Source organism: Amblyomma americanum, chromosome 1 (assembly GCF_052857255.1).
Source record: "Amblyomma americanum isolate KBUSLIRL-KWMA chromosome 1, ASM5285725v1, whole genome shotgun sequence".
Lineage (NCBI taxonomy): Eukaryota > Metazoa > Arthropoda > Arachnida > Ixodida > Ixodidae > Amblyomma > Amblyomma americanum.
The window spans coordinates 419,215,007-419,233,267 of record NC_135497.1 but is presented as its reverse complement, the minus strand read 5'-3'; the positions used below and the strand labels follow the sequence as shown (position 1 = coordinate 419,233,267).

The 18,261-nt window shown below is 46.3% G+C and overlaps 1 long non-coding RNA gene across 1 annotated transcript; it reads left to right on the top strand.

Annotated features, from left to right (window-relative positions):
* Nucleotides 1–15,941: 15,941 nt before the first annotated feature.
* On the top strand, nt 15,942–17,512 carry LOC144103331 (uncharacterized). Its single transcript, XR_013308287.1, has 2 exons — nt 15,942–16,099; nt 17,418–17,512. It is a non-coding gene; the product is annotated as an uncharacterized LOC144103331 (long non-coding RNA).
* The last annotated feature ends 749 nt before the right edge of the window (nt 17,513–18,261 follow it).

Below are 18,261 nucleotides of genomic sequence, written 5' to 3'. Positions count from 1 at the left end.
CGGAAAATTATTCTGGCAATCAAGCTTACTTAATTGTACGTGTGAATAAGTTCGCAGAAATCTTCCTGTATGACCAGCATAACTGCTCAAAAGTAGCGATTTATGTGGCCAGAAAGCAGCATACGAAATTAGTGGAGGTTATGCACGTACACAGGACGTCCTACGCGCAAACAGAAGGGTGCTTCCGATAAAGAGCATGAAAATTCCTCAGCTCACGGAAGCCATGAATTTCGGTGGAGCACATTGCGCGATGTCATATTGTGCGATGCAGCTTTTAAAATTTATTCCGCTGGCTCGATCGTTTTAGTATAACAATAATATTCAACGGTAAGCGTCTCAAGATTGACAACCGTAGTTATCTGGTTTGGCCATGCGTACGTACGTGCACGATATACGTACGTGCACGCGCTTCCACCGAGGCAGACGTCTGCGTTCCGTGAAGCTCATATATGAAACCGCCCATATGCATTGGCGAAAACCCGGCTTTGGCGGCTTATCTTCCTTCTTTCTCGGCGCAGACGATTCTGCCCTCGCAGCATGCATGCTCGGCGTGAAGTGCAGCTACATCACAAATGCATGCGCCGTTTTATCTCCAAAGAATTGCCATTGAGGCGAATTAATTTTAAAACCGCTGCATTAAGATGCAGAACACAGAATCTGTTGCGCCCAATACGCGCAGCGCACGCAAAAAAAGGAGTTTTGGTATTGACACATTATAGACTCGATCCTTCGTCTGTTCACTCCATGCAGTGAATGCGCGCTGCCAGAAGGGCTAGTTCAATTCCAGAGAGTACACGCGCATGCATATGTGTGCGGCGCAGTGGTTACACGGCCGGGCGAACTATGCTACGCATATGCACCTTTCCTCACTTTTTCAGCAAGGTGCAGACGCTGCATGCATGCTCGTGCCGATCGAGCAAAGCACGCAGACGCGCATGCGCGCACCGATTTTCATTAAGAGATGAGGAATTCGGGAATAATTTTAGTCGGGGATTCTATTAAATATAGCGTTCAGCTTACTGCGCGGCAAGACCGCAGCGAATGCATATCTGCTCGGGCTACACGACACCGCAACTCTACTACATTTTTTCCCCGGAGATTAGCCCGCGGCGCGACGTTTCGATCGAAAGAATTTTCACGATGCTGGAAAGCGCTCTACATTCGCGCTGTCGAGGCCGTGTAGTGCGCGAGTAGATCGAAGTCACCCCGAGGCGATCGGTGCACAGCCGCACAGCTTCGTTAATCGTGTGTGCCATGCAGCGATCGAGTCACTCCGCGCGCAGGCGATGTGTATCGTTGAAAACAATAAAGGTGCCTACGTGACAGGTACCACGCGACGTAACTCAAGATCTCACTGCGAAATGCACAGATTTATGGCTAACTCTTTGCCCAACCCCCTGCTATGTGTCACACTAGGGAAACTGGGATTAACCATTACATCACACCAAATGGCCAGAACCATTGGCTAGAGCGTCCTATGAGGGGTATTCGCCCAAACATTCTGAAACTGATAAGACATGCTATCAAGTTATGATAAAAAATACAATACATCTTTATACTCAAAAACAGCTAACATTTCAAACATACAAAAAAACAAGCAGGAGAAAGCATAATCATCCTATGAGGCTGCAAGGCTGGGCATATTCTTCTGTCACATAAATGCAATCAATGGGTTTCATGCAAGCCTGTGTGCCCATGTGTTCTCATATTTGCACCAAATACTTTGAAGCAGAAAAGTTTGAAGTATAAAAGAAACATTCACATTTGTTTCGTAGCTGTGACGGCAGTTCTAAAGTTTGGAAGACAGCAAAAAGGCTTCTAGGAGAATGTCTTTCTTGGGCTTACTTGCGCCCATAAAGAAGAGTGACTAGGCAGGGGCACAGCAACAAGCTTGCTCGGCGCTTGTCGAAGATGGTGCCTGCCGCTCTCGGCTGTGCTCAATTTAATGCTGGCAATGAACTTTTGACAATGTGACACTATAAAGTGGCCCTCCGGCACACTGAAGATGTGGTGTAATTGTTGCTAACTGCAATGAATTTCATGGCCACAAATTTAAAAAAGTTGACCCTGAGAAGATACTTCAAAGGAATACAAAAATAAAAATTACACTGAAACTACCTTCATTAATTTAAATCGTACATCACTTCCGCATCAGTTCCTTTCCTTTTGGTTTGGCACTTCACACAAGTACGAAAGAATATTAACATAAAAAACACACTGCACAGAAACATCATCAAAACGGCACAATTATTCTGATCAGTAGGTGGATGCTGACACTGCATATGCAGCACATCAAATACGAGCGGTGAAGCAAACAGTCATTGGGAGTGGAAATATAGACAGCCTGCACTCTCATCACTTCCAAGTACAGACCATTATGCGCCGTCAACCATTTTAACGCAACAAGAACAGTTCTTCTACGGTGTCGAATAATCAGAACTATGTATAATAATACTGCCAAGTTGAGCTTGAAAGTATCTTGACATTTGAAGAATGCAGCCAAAGCGTGCATTCAAAATAGTTCTCAGGTGCTCAGGAAATGCTGGAACAGGGTGCGGCACAGCGAAAGCACATGTTTGGTGGCTGCTTGTGTACTGAGCGGCAATATTTCTCTTGGCAAAAGCCAAATGCGCTGGAAGCTCCAAATTCTTTTCCAAGCACCGATAGGAACGGAGCATAACGTATCGTTCAGTGACCTGCATAGGCACAATCTTGGCTGCTGACACAAGCCGCAGTGTGCGGCCAATTATATCTTCGAAGAGAAATGTGGAAATGCCCCTCAATGAGCCAAACCTGCGAGTGGCCTTAGGTAGGTGCAGCAGCTAATGAACATTATATGTCATTGCTGTATCATCACAGAGCCTAGCTACCTGCTGTAAAAAAGACAGCAATAACACTTCTGTTGCAGATGTCACTTTCACTTATGCAGCAACCGAAACAGTGCCTTCACGAGGAGCGCAAAGTGTACCATGTATGGACGAGGCAGAAGATCCGACAAGCATGGTGCAAAAAGAAGATAAAGAGGAGGAGGAAAAAACAGGGATGTTAACCAAGCATAGTACACTATAAAATAAAATCCAGTACCTCAATTCAGTTGCCTTTCAATAAGCACGCTCCGAGAGGGGTCGTGCAGTCGTCCTCGAGAAATTTATCGGGGGCTTAGTTGTGCACAGTCTACAATAGAAAAGCTGACATGCCATCCGATGTAGAAGGCAGAACCGGTAGTTGAAAGCCACAGTTCCTCTAGCTGCTTTGTCACGCCCTCAAGCACGCAACGCTTGTAATCTGGCAGTAGGCCGCATGCAAGGTCAGGACCCTTTAGTAAGAGAAGTGTAGATGGCTCCTTGAAGCCTTCAAATGCTGCATATGGTCCCCTTGCTTGCCGAATTGCCTCCAGCACACGTCCGTGTGTTCGTTCACAGGCTAGTTGTCCATGGTAGAGGTACCTGATTGTGCCTGCAAAAGTTGCATAGTTTGCAGTTCCCTTTATGTGATAATCTACAGCTTGCAAAATTCAGCCTGAAACTTCCACTTGCATTGGGAATGAAAACCAGATGTAATGCATACAGGTACCACATATAAATTTGACAGCCGAGCACCAACACATACCCAATGCATGTCAAAAACTACAAAAGTATTATGCTTTAATAAACAGTACATTCACCTATTTGAAACTGATGGTCTGCATTGGGAACAGCATTGAAGCCACTCATGGTCAGGAAATACCTCTATATTCATCAGCCTGTTTATACATTTAATATAATGCTTTAGTTTCCTGATTTTGACACCTTATTAACTTTCAGTCGGTATTACTGTGGACCCCTTATTAAACAACCACCTTTGAAATAATCACTGAAACTTACCATCAACACATGTACCTTCTTCAAGGCACCAGGTGCACCCATAATTGCCATTAAATTGCTTTATATTGAAGATGGATGCCCTTGCCGGTGAGTCCACACAACACACCACTGCATGTACCGCAGACTTCACAATTTTTCCATCATGGGAGCACACAATTGTTTCAATATTGTTCACTTCATCAACAAACCTGCGCATAAACATGTGCATAAGCCGATGGTCCTTTCTAAATCACAGGCTTGTGAGTTTCACGTTTCTCCTCCGAAGTTCCACGGGCAGTTCATTCAACATTACTTGTATAGGCCAGAATGAGCTTTTCGACGACTCAAACACAGGTGCCCTATCAGTGCAAAATGTGAGTGTGACATCACTCCATGACATATTGAGCTGTCGCCGAATGCTTCAATAGTGGTCACCATCAGTCACATCTATGTGGATTCCTGGCTCTTGTATCGCTGTTAAAAGCCTCTTGATATTTTCAAAAAAGATGGAATTGTAATGCTTCATAAAATCCAATAACTCTTTTTTGATGTCGAGAATGACGAAAAACTTTCCATCCCTCTTAGGCTTTTCACGCTTTTCTTTGTTGCGCCTCCACAAGTAACTTCACTGTTGGCAGGAATGTCATGGGTAGTGCCTAGATGGTCATGAAATAGTCACTGAAACTTATCATCAAAACATGTACCTTCCTCAAGGCACCAGGTGCACCCTTTTAGCCACTAAATTGCTTTACGTTGAGGGTTGATGCCAAATGCTGGCAGAATAAATGCACCCTCAGTGCCTGTTTTTTCTCGCTCCACATCTTCCACAACAAGTAGATAGACCGTGGCACAACTGTTTCTCCAGAAAGGGCATTAAGAAGTGTCAGGAGACCTTTAACCTGTGACCAGGTAAGCCCTGCTGTCACAACGTAAGCCAAAATTAACAGCACTGCTTGAGCTTTAGTTGTTGACCGATATGGCAGCGTCTCCAGCCTCAGAAACATCCTCAGAAACATCCTCAGAAACATCAGAAAATTCGGCTGTACTCTCCGTTTCACCTTCCTCAACATCATTGTTTTCTTCTGTGCCTTGATTATTGCTGCATTCCACATATTCTCGGTCAGAGCTGTCTGTGTCTCGGCCATCACTGGTAGAGTCAGCACTCTCATCTTGATACGTAGGAAGCATTTCATCAGTAGCATCATTTTGTGTTGTTTGGTCAAGCTTGGACTTGAGCCCTCAATGTCATCTGCACTTGAAAATTCAATTTCTTTTCTTTCATGCTGGCTTGAGCCTACAGCTGCCTTGTTGATTGTCCTGAAAATGAAAATAAAGATGTTTAGAACGATTTAAGAACGACTTCATTAGTGTCTCCTCACTAATCGAATTTCATTCTTTACAGCAAACAGCAAGATAGTATAGTTTTGAACAAAGTGTTTTCTTTTAGGCGTGCACAGATTATTTAGTTTTTCTCTTTACCCGTCCACTTTTTTCCCAAACCATATGAATCCAAAAAAAGTTTCAAGTGAAGTAGCTCTAGCCATGCAGAAAGGAAACCCTTCTTATGAGCACCGAGTGATTTCAGCCAGCTCTATACAGCAAAAACACTAACAAAATGCAGCACTTTCTAAACCTGTTTTAATGAATTCAGGAAGAAGTTTAAAAACCAAAAATTCCATAGACTAATGCAATCGGTACAAAATGGTTTATGAATCATGGAATAGAGTGCACGGAAGTGGCAGCGACAGGTGCTCACATGTTTCTGTCACTGTTTACTGTCTTCCATTCTGTAGCATACCGCTCTATCTCCGGGAACGTTAGTAGAGATGCATTGTGAAAAATAATATTGAGTACTTGAACCAACCATTATTCTAGCATTTTCTAAACATTTTTCTGGCTACATATATCAAGTGAGTCATTGGTTTGAGTTTGAAAGCACTGCAATCCAGAGTAAGTGGGTCCCATTGATTGTACTGAAGTTCACGCTGCCATCAGTCCCATAACCCCTAAGAAATCACTTTTTCTTGTGCACTTATAGTCCTGGTTACGGTCATAGCTTAGTTAGTGATGCAAATAATGCAAACCCCTTCCTGAAAACCCATACGTACAGGGACTACAGACTTTTATTTTGAGTGAGGACAGGACTTAAGTTAGTTTACTCATTTATTTATTGTTTTATTTAAAGATTATTCTTCTTTCCGTATGTGTTTCTTTAATTCTGCACTGTTGAAAGTTACATTTGTTAATGCATATAAAACCCACATTGAAATGGGCAGCTTTGTAAATAGGCACGCACGAAGAGTGATCAAGGGCAATAAAAGAAGTTTGGGTACAGGCTGTGTCAATTTTGCTGATCATGCTCTCGAACATAGGCCAGTCAATTGACTACTTTGTTGGGGTATCGTTTTCTTTCAGTGACTACGAAGCCAACAAGCTCAGCTGCATTGTGCTTACATTATTAACGGCCTAGAGTTGTAGCATATATTAGTGCAAAAGCACTAATCCAGAGGTTTTGTGCCTGGCAAACTCATATCTTGCATATGCACTTTAGGAACATAGAAAAAAATATGGTAGTAAAAGAAATCAGATCAATATTTGCGAGTGAAAGTCAAACCCGCAGCGGCGCGAACAGTTCTTCAACAGTAATTTTCTAGAAAATCCTAATGGTTCTTGCGACAACCGCTATCGCCGCTTTTTTTTTAAAGCCAAAGCCTTTAATGGCTTATACTCGCAGCCATGGATCTGTCCGGCGTCGTTACGTTCAGAAACTAACTAGTTAACTAGTAACAATTACTAGTCATTACTAAATAGTCACCTGAAATTATCAAGCAACCAATATTGAACACTTAGTAATCAACAATTAATTAGCCGTTTGTGATCAATTAATCATTTTTTAGGGCAAAAGGAAGGATTGTTGGGCCAGTTGGTTAACGGCGCAAAAAACGGGACAAGATAGAGAGAAGCAACTCTCTTGACTGAATACGCAAACATGCGTGCCCGACAGGTCGCAGAAACCAGGAGTGTGATGTAAGTGGACGAATGTTGAAGAACACACAGCGGAAAAGAAGTGCCCGATGTAAGAGAAATCAACTGCAAAAGGAAAGATTGTTGGGCTAGTTGGTTCATGATTCAAGAATGAAAACGGCGCGAAAAACGAGACAAAATAGAGAGACCTCTCTATCTTGTCCCGTTTTGCGCGCCGTTTTCAGTCTTGAATCATTAATTAGTGGTTCGTAGGTGATTCATCCTTAATTAGGGGGTGGTGGATAAATATTCATTAATTAGTTCGTCGTCAACTAGTAATTAGTGGTTAAAAATTGTGGTTAAATAACGATTAATAAGTAGTTCACAAAAGCAGCAACAGGAAAAGGCAAAGTCGCACGGAAAGGCTTTCGCCTCGCGCAATTTAGATCGTTAAAGTGCCCCAGAATTTCTTTTTCTTTACCATGCTATTGCAGCAACCGAACACGCCTCGTGTTAAACTGCAGCGCACAACGCGCTGTGCATTGTACAGCGTCGCCTTCAACTTCAATCTGTGGAGCGAACAGTTAATGTGTCTTTCCTTTTGTTAGAACCAGTCCAACGTTTAAACTGCGTTAATTTCGGGGGGAAAAAGGCGGATCAGTACTGGACTTGGTAAGTGCATGCACACCTCAATCGCGCTTTGAGGTATGTAGCGGTGGTGTCCACCTGCAAAAACCATGCTCTCGCAAAACAGTTCGTGCTTTACAATGCACCACTGCGAGTAATTGTTTCGTCAAAAACCTGAAGGTGTTTCCCCCTTCAGGTGGCGATTAGAGGAAACACTTTGTTGATGATGAAATCCGGGTTTCTTGATGACCCCGTGGTTCTAACTCACAAACATTCACGTTACTCGAGGAAAGAAGAAGGTTAACTATTTATTTACAACATAAATAAAACAAGAAGAAACAAAGCAAGGAGAAAACTATTTACATGACTAAACCGTTGATCAGACGAATTCAGCCCTCCTTCAAGCCTTAGCGCGTTTTTAAACCCTCTGTCTTCGCCCCTAGCGGCGACAGCCACCAACAAGATTACAAGCGACTCACCTCACCAATCAGTGGTCAGGGAAAGGAAAATAAGGTTTCCGCCAAGCAATCACAGATTGGGGAAAGAGTGCTGATTAAACTTTTGGGAAAGGAGAGGTTGCAATCGAAATACACAAACAGCACAAACGCGACCACCCTCTCCCACGGTACCCACGGCCCAGCCGTTACCAATTTCCTACCTCTTTCGCACACGCGACAAATATATTCTGACGAGACGATCCCTAAAGTTGTTTACAGAAAACACCGCAAGAGAAGAAGACAGTCGTTACGGGAATAGTGAGTTTCCGGTCACTCGGCTAAAGCTCAGCTGTATCTCGTGCGTTTCCGAAACCTCGTCAACCCCTTGACAACGAACACGTGTCGACAGGTGTACATGGTTAGCGTTTTTCCCGGCGGGTCATCCCCGTGACGGCGCGGCGTAAACGAGGACGTCCGCCGCACGAAGGGGGGTAGGAATGGGACGGGCCCCTTTGTTGGCGACTTCCGACCCCACTGGAGCGGCCCTCCTTGCAAACACAAGACCAACGAGTTAGTGGTAAGGTCAGCGAACTCCGCACCTCCCAACCAAGAATGTCACGCGGACACTTGCTGTCATTGTGACAAGAGTCCAGCCACAAGGTTCCAAGCACCACTGCCCCCCACACACACACACGCACGCACGCACGCACGCACGCACACGCACGCACACACGCGCACACACGCGCACGCACGCGCACGCACGCGCACGCACACATGCACACACACACAAGCACGCACGCACGCGCACGCACACACGCACACACACACACACGCACGTGCGCGCGCACGCACACGCACACGCGCGCGTGCACGTGCACAAAGCTTCAATTCATTCTGTGCACATATGGTTAGGACACCAATCTGCACACTCCAGAACTTCCATTGTCCGTTCTCTAAATGCCAACTGCCCGGCTAGCCCCTAGCTTTCACTTCTCACCGTGACCACCGCAGCAAGCAAAATAGTTACCCACAAAATTACATCTACAATTGGCGGCTAGAACGTTTGCGGCTATATAATAGAAAACAGACGCAAACACACACACACAAAAAATTATCTTAATGCCATTGCTTCTGGCATTCTAGACGAGAGAGTGCACCAGCGCACTTGTTCAGTGAACCTTTGATATGCACGACCTCTAGGTCATACTTTTGCAATGCAAGCGACCAACGCATCAACGGCGCACTAGTGGGCGCTGAACCGGCCAGGTAAGTGAGCGGGTTGTGGTCTTTTGCGACTTTCATTTTAACCCCAAATAACCAGATATCCAATTTTCCCAGTGCCCACAAGACTGCAAAAGCTTCTCTTTCAATTGCAGACCATTTGGTCTGAGCAGGGGTGAATTCTTGTTTAGAAATGCAATCGGCTTCTGTTCCCCTTCAACAGACTGTGACAGACATGCCCCTATCGCCACCTCCGAAGCATCCGTTTTGAGAAGGAACTCTTAGCTGTGATCAGGTGCGACCAGCTCCGGCAACAACGCCAGTACCCTTTTCACCTGACAAAACGCTTCCTCGGCCTTCTCATTCCAGGGAAAGACATTCGCGACCCGCTTGTTGGTGAGGTCCATCAATGGGCGAACTACCTTTGAGAACTCCGGTACATATTCTTGGTAGTAATCAAAGGGGCCCAATACGCTACGCAGCTTCTTCTTTGTTTTGGGTGCTTTCAGTTTTGTGATCGCGCTTACTCTCTCTGGGTCGGGAGCAAGCTTGCCTGACCCTACTACATGGCCTAGGTACTTTACCGTCCTCCGCGCGAACTTGTATTTCTCAGCGTTTGCCGTTAATCCCACTTCTCTCAGAGTCTCAAGTACTGCCCGTAATTGTTTGATGTGCTCCTCCCAGGTTGCCGAAAAGATAGCGATATCATCAATGTAGGCCATTGCATAAGTGCAATGTTCTTTTAGGATTTCATTCATAATCCTCTGGAAAGTTGCTGCCAAGTTTCGCAACCGCTACGGCATTACCTTCCACGCTCGAGGCCTTGAGGTGTTGCAAACACGGTGAGACGCCACGACGGTTCATCTAAGGCAATCTGCCAGTATCCACGAGTAATATTCAATATCTATATGTATCTGGCACTTGTCACTTCATAGAGCATCGCGGTCATATTAGCCATATAGAAGCTGTCTGATTCAGTAACTGCATTCAATTTTCGAAAATCAATACACATCCTTACTCACCGAATCTTTTTGGCTACGCATACAATTGGATGTGCGTACGAGCTGTCAACTGAATAAACGAAATCTCACTCTAGTAGTTGTGCTACCTGATGCTCTATCTTCTTTATGAATGCGAAAGGTACCTTAAACAAGTGTGACTTTCCTTGCTTGGTGTTGGGAAGCAGCGTTATTTTGTGGCGGCCTACTATGCATCGACCTGGGCGCTCGAAAAACTCTTCAGATGCCCCAGTTATGACTTCACAAAGCTCAAGTCTTTGTTGCGGCGTCAACGCTCCGTCTGAAATCTCAAACTTCAGGGATTGGTTCTGCGCTGCTCGATGTGGAGTCTCGTACACCTCACCAAACTCGCTGTCCGATTCGAAGACAACTCCCACATTCTGAATTCGTGCTACGTAGTGTTGCAGCCTGTTCGCATGCACATACCTGCTTCCCTCGTCAGTGTCAAGAATATAGCTTTTATCTCTCTTTCTCTCCTTTATAACAGCTGGTCCGCGCCACTTCGGCTGCAGTTTACCAACCTGGCCACTCTCTATTCTGAGGACTTTATCCCCTTCTCTGAAATCTTTTAGTCTGGCCCTAAGGTTGTATTTGGCTGCATACGACCTCTGTATGGCCTCCGCCCTTTCGTCAACCCTTTTTGCGGCGTCATTCATCCGCTCCCTCATCTCGAGCAGTATTGGAGCGGCCGGTTTATTCAGTCCCGTCGGTGGAGTCCACTCACCTGTCCACGTTTTGTGGAGGATATTAAGCGGTCCGTCTGGCGCCCGCCCGAACATTAGTTCAAATGGTGACTTGCCCGTCACGTCATGGGGTACCTCCCTGTATGCCCAAAGCATGCATGAAATGTGACGGTCCCATTCTCTCTGGAGATCATGTACGACATGTCGAAGCATACCCTTAAAGGTTCCGTTCCATCTCTTCACAATCCCGTTACTCTGAGGGTGTTCCGGAGTGTAAACCCGCATGTGAACCCCCAGCCTCTGCTTGAATTCTTGAGGTAATTTGGACACAAAGTTGGTTCCCTGGTGACAGCAAATTAGTTCAGGAGTCCCATATCCAGTGAAAACCTCTATCAGTGCTTGACATGTAGCCTTAGCTGTCAAATATTTGAGTGGTATCACTTCTGCTCATCTCGTACACAAATCAATGACACTCAGCGCGTAGCGGTGTCCCCGTGCTGACTCGGGCTCAAGTGGTCCTATACAATCAAAGAACACTACCTGAAAAGGGGTCCCTGGTCTAGTTAGCGGTGTTATTGGCACGCGATCTCGAACAGTCGCACGTGAAAACATTTGGCACGTATGACAGCTGCGGCAGTGCTTCTTCACGTCGATTACCATTGTTGCCGAAACGAACGCACTTCTAATCCTCTGCTTGGTTTTCTGTTCTGAAAAATGCCCTCCACTTGGTCTGTCGTGCGCCAGTTCCAGCACTTCGCGCCTTCGAGGTTCTGGCAGCACTAGCTGTTTGTACAACTTTCCATCGATCTTTCTTCGTGGAAAAGTAGCTCTTCCTGCACAACCATCTTATGACTACCTTGTCTTGCCTGTCTCCACGCTTCTCTCAACGATAGATCGTCTCGCTGCTCCACATTGAAGTCTTGGGCCCTTGACGTAGTTTCTGCCACTACTTGTTCCTGACCTACTGCAAAAGCCGGGACAACTATTGGCTCCGCATTATCGTTTTCCTCAAACTCGAGCGTAGTTTCTGTATTGCCCTCTCCCAATACATGTGCAGTGTTCACTTCTCGTTCAAAAACAGCTCTCTCTTCTGCCACTGCCACCTGCTGCTTTTCGATTCCTTCTAGCAGTGCATGCGTTTCGGATGTGAGCAACGCACCTACACCTTCGGCTAGGTCTGCGGTGACCACGCACAGTATTGGCAACTGCTGATTGACTGTTTCTCCTTTCAGCCACGTGCTGCGTGGCGTAGTGGTTAGTGAACCCGCTTCTCACGCGGAAGACAGGGTTCGATTCCCGCTGTTTCTCCTTTCGGTACTAAATACATAGGCACATACATTAAGTCTGCATCCACGATCTGTCGAAAGGCACCTCTCAGTTTTATTTTACCGGAACAGTCATCTCGACACGATACAGGCACCGTCTCTGCCCTCAACACTGTAATCTCCGCCCCTGAATCTACACAAGCTTCTGCCTGGTTATCTCTGATTTGTAACCTTACCCTGGTAAGGAAGTCCGATTTACCCAATTGCTCGCGTTTAGCCGCACTTTCCAGTTCAGATTCTAGCTTATCAGGAACCAACATTTGAGCTCGTGCTACTAGCTTGCCCGCGTCCTTCTTAGAGTCTGTTGCGTCCTGTCTTTGCTGTGCACTTGAGGAATGAACAGAGATGTGCCCATATTTTTTGCAGCGAGAGCGCTTCGCTCCTGCATGTCTGTTTTTGCCTCCAGAGTCGGGGCTTGGGATTAGCATCTGCTTTTCTCGTTTCTCCCCGCCTTGCTGTGGTGGTTTAAGACCTTCGAAGGCCTTAAGACCTTAAGGCAATCATTAAATTTTTCCGATCCTCCAGACTTTCTACCTCCCGGCTATTCACATAGCACATGAACATTGTGTCGAGCTTGGTCGCTACCTGATGACACGAGTCACCTTGCTCTTTACGTACTGCCATGAACAACCACTTGTACTCATTCGGAGTCAATCTGAGCTCATTCAAAACTCTTTTCTTAAGCTCCTTGTACGGCAGAACCCTTCCGTCGGGCTCGCTAACCACAAATGTCCTCATTTTCTCTGTCAGAAATGGCAATAGGATAGCCCCGCAACTTTCTTTAGGAATCTTAAGGGTCTCTATCATCGTGTATACGCGTTTGAACCATGCGGGCACTAATGGGTCCTTTTCTGGCATAGGAGCCCGCACCGCTTTCAGTTCTTTTGCGTAATCGCCCAACTTTGGACCTGACCACGGTCCATGCGGCGCATACACTTGCGTCGGAAGTTGGCTTTGCGTCAAGGTTATCTTTTCTAGCTCAATTTGGAACTTCAATTTTTCACTTTCGAACATTTGAACCTTTTGCTTCTTTTTCTACTAGCAAAGCTTGCGTCATATTTCCTAGTGCCTGCTGTGTCGTCAGCACCAGCTCTGATGACACGATTTGCGCATTAGGCTCTAAACCATTCCCTCTTGTGGCATCCATTCCTGCATCAGTCATTTTAGCGCTACCCTATAGCGTACGACTAACTACACAGACATGGCAATTTCTGAGAAAGCAGAAAGGTGTCCTACCTCTTTCGATGCTCCGACGACCACACCGCTGTCAATCTGAGCGTGACGACAGCGGGCTCCCGGGAAGGTAGACGCCTACGAGTTGATCCTGGTCCCGCAGCAACTCGCCGCTTCAGACCTCGATTCACTTGGTCGCCTGGTTACTCTTCAGCAGCTCGCTGACTCGAACCCTCGATGGCTTGTCGTTGTCCCGCTCCTTCAGCTGCTCGCTGACTTGAGCCTCCAACGTCCTCTCGAACTCGACCCGTGATCCTAAAGCTCTCGACGTCAGTCTTTCGACGCAGCTTCACGTTTTCTCCTTTAGGACAAACAGCTTGTCCACCCACTCGTTCTTCTCACCTTCCGTCCAATGCCTCGAGTAGAAAGAAGTGCGATCCTGTCTCGACTGCACCAGTTGCGTTTCCCCCTTAAGGTGGCGAATAGAAGAAACACCTTGTTGAAGATGAAATCGGGGTTTCTTGATGACGCGGTGGTTCTAATCGCAAACATTCACGTTACTCGAGGAAAGGAGAAGGTTAACTATTGATTTACAACATAAACAAAACGATAAGAAGCAAAGCAAGGAGAAAACTATTTTCTTGACTAAACCGTTGATCAGAAGAATTCAGCCCTCGTTCAAGCCAGAGCACTTGCTTTTAAACCCTCTGTCTCCTCCCCTAGCGGGGACAGCCACCAATAAGATTTCAAGTGACTCACCTCACCAATCAGTCGTCAGGGAAAGGAAAATAAGGTTTCCGCCAAATAATCACAGATTGGGGAAAGAGTGGTGATTAAAAATTTGGGAAAGGAGAGGTTGCAATCGAAATACACAAACAGCACAAACGCGACCACCCTCTCCCACGGCACCCACGGCACAGCCGTTACCACTTTCCTATCTAGTTCGCACACGCAACAAACATATGCCGACGAGACAATCCATAAAGTTTTTACAGAACACACCGCAAGAGAAGACAGTCGTTACGGGAGTAGTCGGTTTCCGGTCACACGGTTAATGCTCAGCCGTGTCTCGTGTGTTCCCGAAACCTCGTCAACCTCTTGACAACGAACACACGTCGACAGCTGTACATGATTAGCGTTTTTCCCGGCGGGTCATGCCCGTGACGGTGCGGCGTAAACGAGGACGTACGCCCCACGAAGGGGGGGGGGGGGGCAGGGATGGGACGGGCCGGGCCTCTTTGTTGGCGACTTCCGACCCCACTTGAGTGGCCCTCCTTATGAAGACAAGACCAATGAGTTTGCGGAAAGGTCAGCGTACTCCACACCTGGTTCAATTACAAGCAGTCGAAAACCGGACTGCTGCATAAGCACCTAATTAAAACTCACCTTCCTGAGCAGCGGCTGAAGTCTTGGCTCATTTCATTGCATTTCCACATGCAGAGTGTCTAGGAACTCTAACGATGGTTCGTTCCTCGAGGTAGCGTCTGTAGCGCTGTCGCGGCTTTCCTGCCATCGCGATATTATGCAGCTGAAGCCACCATGGAACGCCAGCTTCTTGAGGTTTGTGTTTTGCGCACTCTTACTGCAGGTGCAATGAATGTCTCTTTAGAAAGAGCGAAAAATTGAAAAATCTCGAAGAAGAGCGCGTGAGTGGTTAAAAATATAGATTTAGCTGTGCGGCTCGAACGGCTTGACCGAAACAGTGGGAGCTAGATAGGTAAACTAGTTTAAAATATCGACCAGTATTAGACTACTATTTTGCGCACACAATTTTGTTTAAAAAAAATCCGGCGCATAAAAACGTAAGTCCCTGTATTTGGAAGACAGATGCGGCCGGTGTAAGGGCCCCATGCTGGCCGCTTGTGCAGTACACCGCGAGCACAATCCATTATAATTATAGCCAGAGGACGACGTGCGCGTTATATGTTGTGAATAATATGTGCAGTGGTCGCTCACCAGCGATTCTTATTCGAACAGTTCCTGACACTGGTACGCGAGCGGCCCTAAACTCTTTCAATTTTTATATATTTGTAAAAAATCAAATATATAGTGCACAAACATCTCCCCATGCCCTTTCTCCCTAGCTCCCCTCAGCACTTCTACTGGATTTCTGTTCCTTGCGCCACCTGCACCTCCGCTGCTTAAAATATTTTATATGCCCCGTCCACGCTGTGCCGTCCGGGCCTTTTTTGCGTTATGTTTTCAAAAGATATTATATAGCAATTGAGTGCGTCTTTTCTTCCTTTTTGTTTCTTTTGTAAAACCCCTACTGCTATACGCATATTTGGGAGGATCAAATTTTCCAAACGAATGTCTGGCAGCACCAGCCACAAACTATTGAGAAATCTTGTACGAAAGCTGATAAGCCCAATAAAATTCCCGCCTCAGCGTGCCACGTTTCCGTGCATATTGACTGAAACACGTTCTTTCAAAATTTTCTCCTATTGCTGAAGACACTAAAGTTGTGCGGCCATATCCCACCGCTTTGTCAGGAAAGCATATGGCGATCGGGCTTTATATACGCCATAAATTTCTAGAGCATTGTCCAGAGCGGACAAAGCTCTGGTTTTTTCTGCTCTGCTTTTGTTGCTGAAAGATCCATACTGCTGGAAAACCTTGGGTAGCGCAGAGGTTTCTGTGATCTATGCGAGTAGTTTGCGTGTAGCTCTTCCGGCATGGGCGCGCGCTTACTCCAGAGCGTGGAGACGATGTACAAAAGTAGTGGGATAAATGTGCTGTGCAACGGCCGCCGCTCGATCTCCCTGGCGTGCGAGGCTTATATGTGAACAAAGCAAGAATACACTGCAGGTCTGTCACTGTCACGTACGTAGTGGATTATATATATGGACAGCAATTCAGACTGTTGCAGCTGCAATCTTGTGCAGGCAATGTTTGGTGTACGTGATGCCAAGCTCTAACCCAGAGGTCCCTTTGCGCCGCCTGCAGGACCTTAAGGCAAAATCGTATCGAGCTGAATGGAGATGCGGCCCCGTTGACGGCTACGTACTGCGCGCATGGCAGATATCATAGAATGCGCAGCCAGTGCTCAGGACGTACGTCCGTTCTTTTGTTCTACTCAAATCCTAGCTGCAGTATCAGCATATATGCACATATGTGCTAGCTCGAGCAGCATCAGCGCATTTATTTCCTCCTGTAGTCCAAATATACGGCATCGATAATCGACTGTAGCCGTTTGCAAGCAACAGCACAGTGTGTCCGCCTACAGCTGCTTGCAAGTTGCCTTCATGTATGTTCTTTAGTTGCAATACGGGGCTTGAGTCGCAAAATACGAGCCTTGAACCATATTCGCGCAAACTCTTAAGTATGAGCTCTGACAGAGGCAGACAAAGACGGGTCGTACTGAGGAATAAGGCTGTGGTCCGCAAATAGAGATCTGAAGCAAAAATCAGTAAATGACTGAGCTGTTCAGCTCCTCGCCACGCCAGCAGCCTGGCAGCATGCATTGCCACAAAGTAAAGTAGGTTTTGGTTAGAGTATCTCGTGGCTATGATGTAATGATTGGAACAGTGACTGGCATCAAACTGCAAATAAACCACCAGCGGAGTTTAAACCTACTGGCATGAAAATTGTCAAAAGAAATACGGACGGTCTGTTCTAGTCAGGCTAACGATGCTAGCGACGTTGGCACGTGACGGCAGCTTCGGTATGTCGTTGGTGTTGTCCTCAAGGGTTGAATGGCGCATACCGCACCACGCTCTTTACTATAGACTTGTCATCGCTTTGGTTGCCTTCACGTATACACTGCGTATGATCACTACTACTCACCACCGTGTTAATCACAAACAAAACATCAGCTGAGTTCGTAGTTACTGGTGCTGAAATGGTAAAAACCAATAAAATAATCCTTTCGTTGTAGCTACGTTCAAATCACGCTAGTGATGCTAGCGACTAAAACTTGTGTCGGCTGCTGCGGTCTACGCACTCCGAGCCTTACTAGCCTCGATCTCTCCACTATCCCCCTGGCACACTAGCTGCTCTCCTCTGTTCGTCAATCGTACCTCTTTGTAGCATACAAGTGCGAAAAATGTTTACCTTAATCGAATACGTGCGTGATTCAACGGCTGCTGTGCTGCAGCACAGTGATGTACAGAATTTTAATCCGCAGAATGTGGTTGATTTCGATGGCTCCGCTATTTACCAGGCGTACTGGCAAGGCAACGAGACAAGGATATTATGGCGCGAAGATTCTTCATATAACCTGTAAGTAGCGCGTTATAATGTTTAATCTGTTACCCTTCTGGGTTTTTTGTGTGCAAATATAAATTAATTGAGCTTGTAATTTGGTGCGAAGATTCCTTGATCACGGCTCCGCCGCGGTGGCGCAGATGTTAGGGTGCTCCACTGCCGAGCCAGATAGTCGGGATACTGGTTCAGACTCGGCCGCGGCGGCCGCGTTCCGATAGAGGCGAAGCGCAAGCGCCCGTGTACTGTGTGATGTCAGTGCACGATAAAGAACGATGTACATTGCTGTAGTCAATTCTGAGACTTTGGCGAGTGACTTTAGAAGTCATCGTTGTGACGGTGATAGAGTTAAGCTTAAATCAGTGCAAACTTTATGTCATGGTCGTTTCAAAATAAACAGTGGAAATGCGGCAATGTTTTTTCATCTCAAACCCTTTTTCTCTTGCAGAAACAGAAGAAATGAAAAGCTACACCTCTGAAGAGAGGCGCAGAAGAGCTGTGCTTCCCACCTGGACTAAAAAGAAGAGAAAACACCAGGAGAAGGTATCGTGATTGCCGCATGTTTACCACAGATGTATCATTTATACCTTAGTACCTTTAAGTATTGGCTGGAGGCTTCACTTCAACAGAAACTGGAGCTCTGGCTGGGAGTAGGGGGGACCGTAGCACTGCTTTTGCAGTAAAATGTCAATTATGCGGTTGTGCTTATTAAAACTAGAACACTTGCGATCAATTTTTCTAAAATCTCCAGCGTAGCCGCCTTCTCC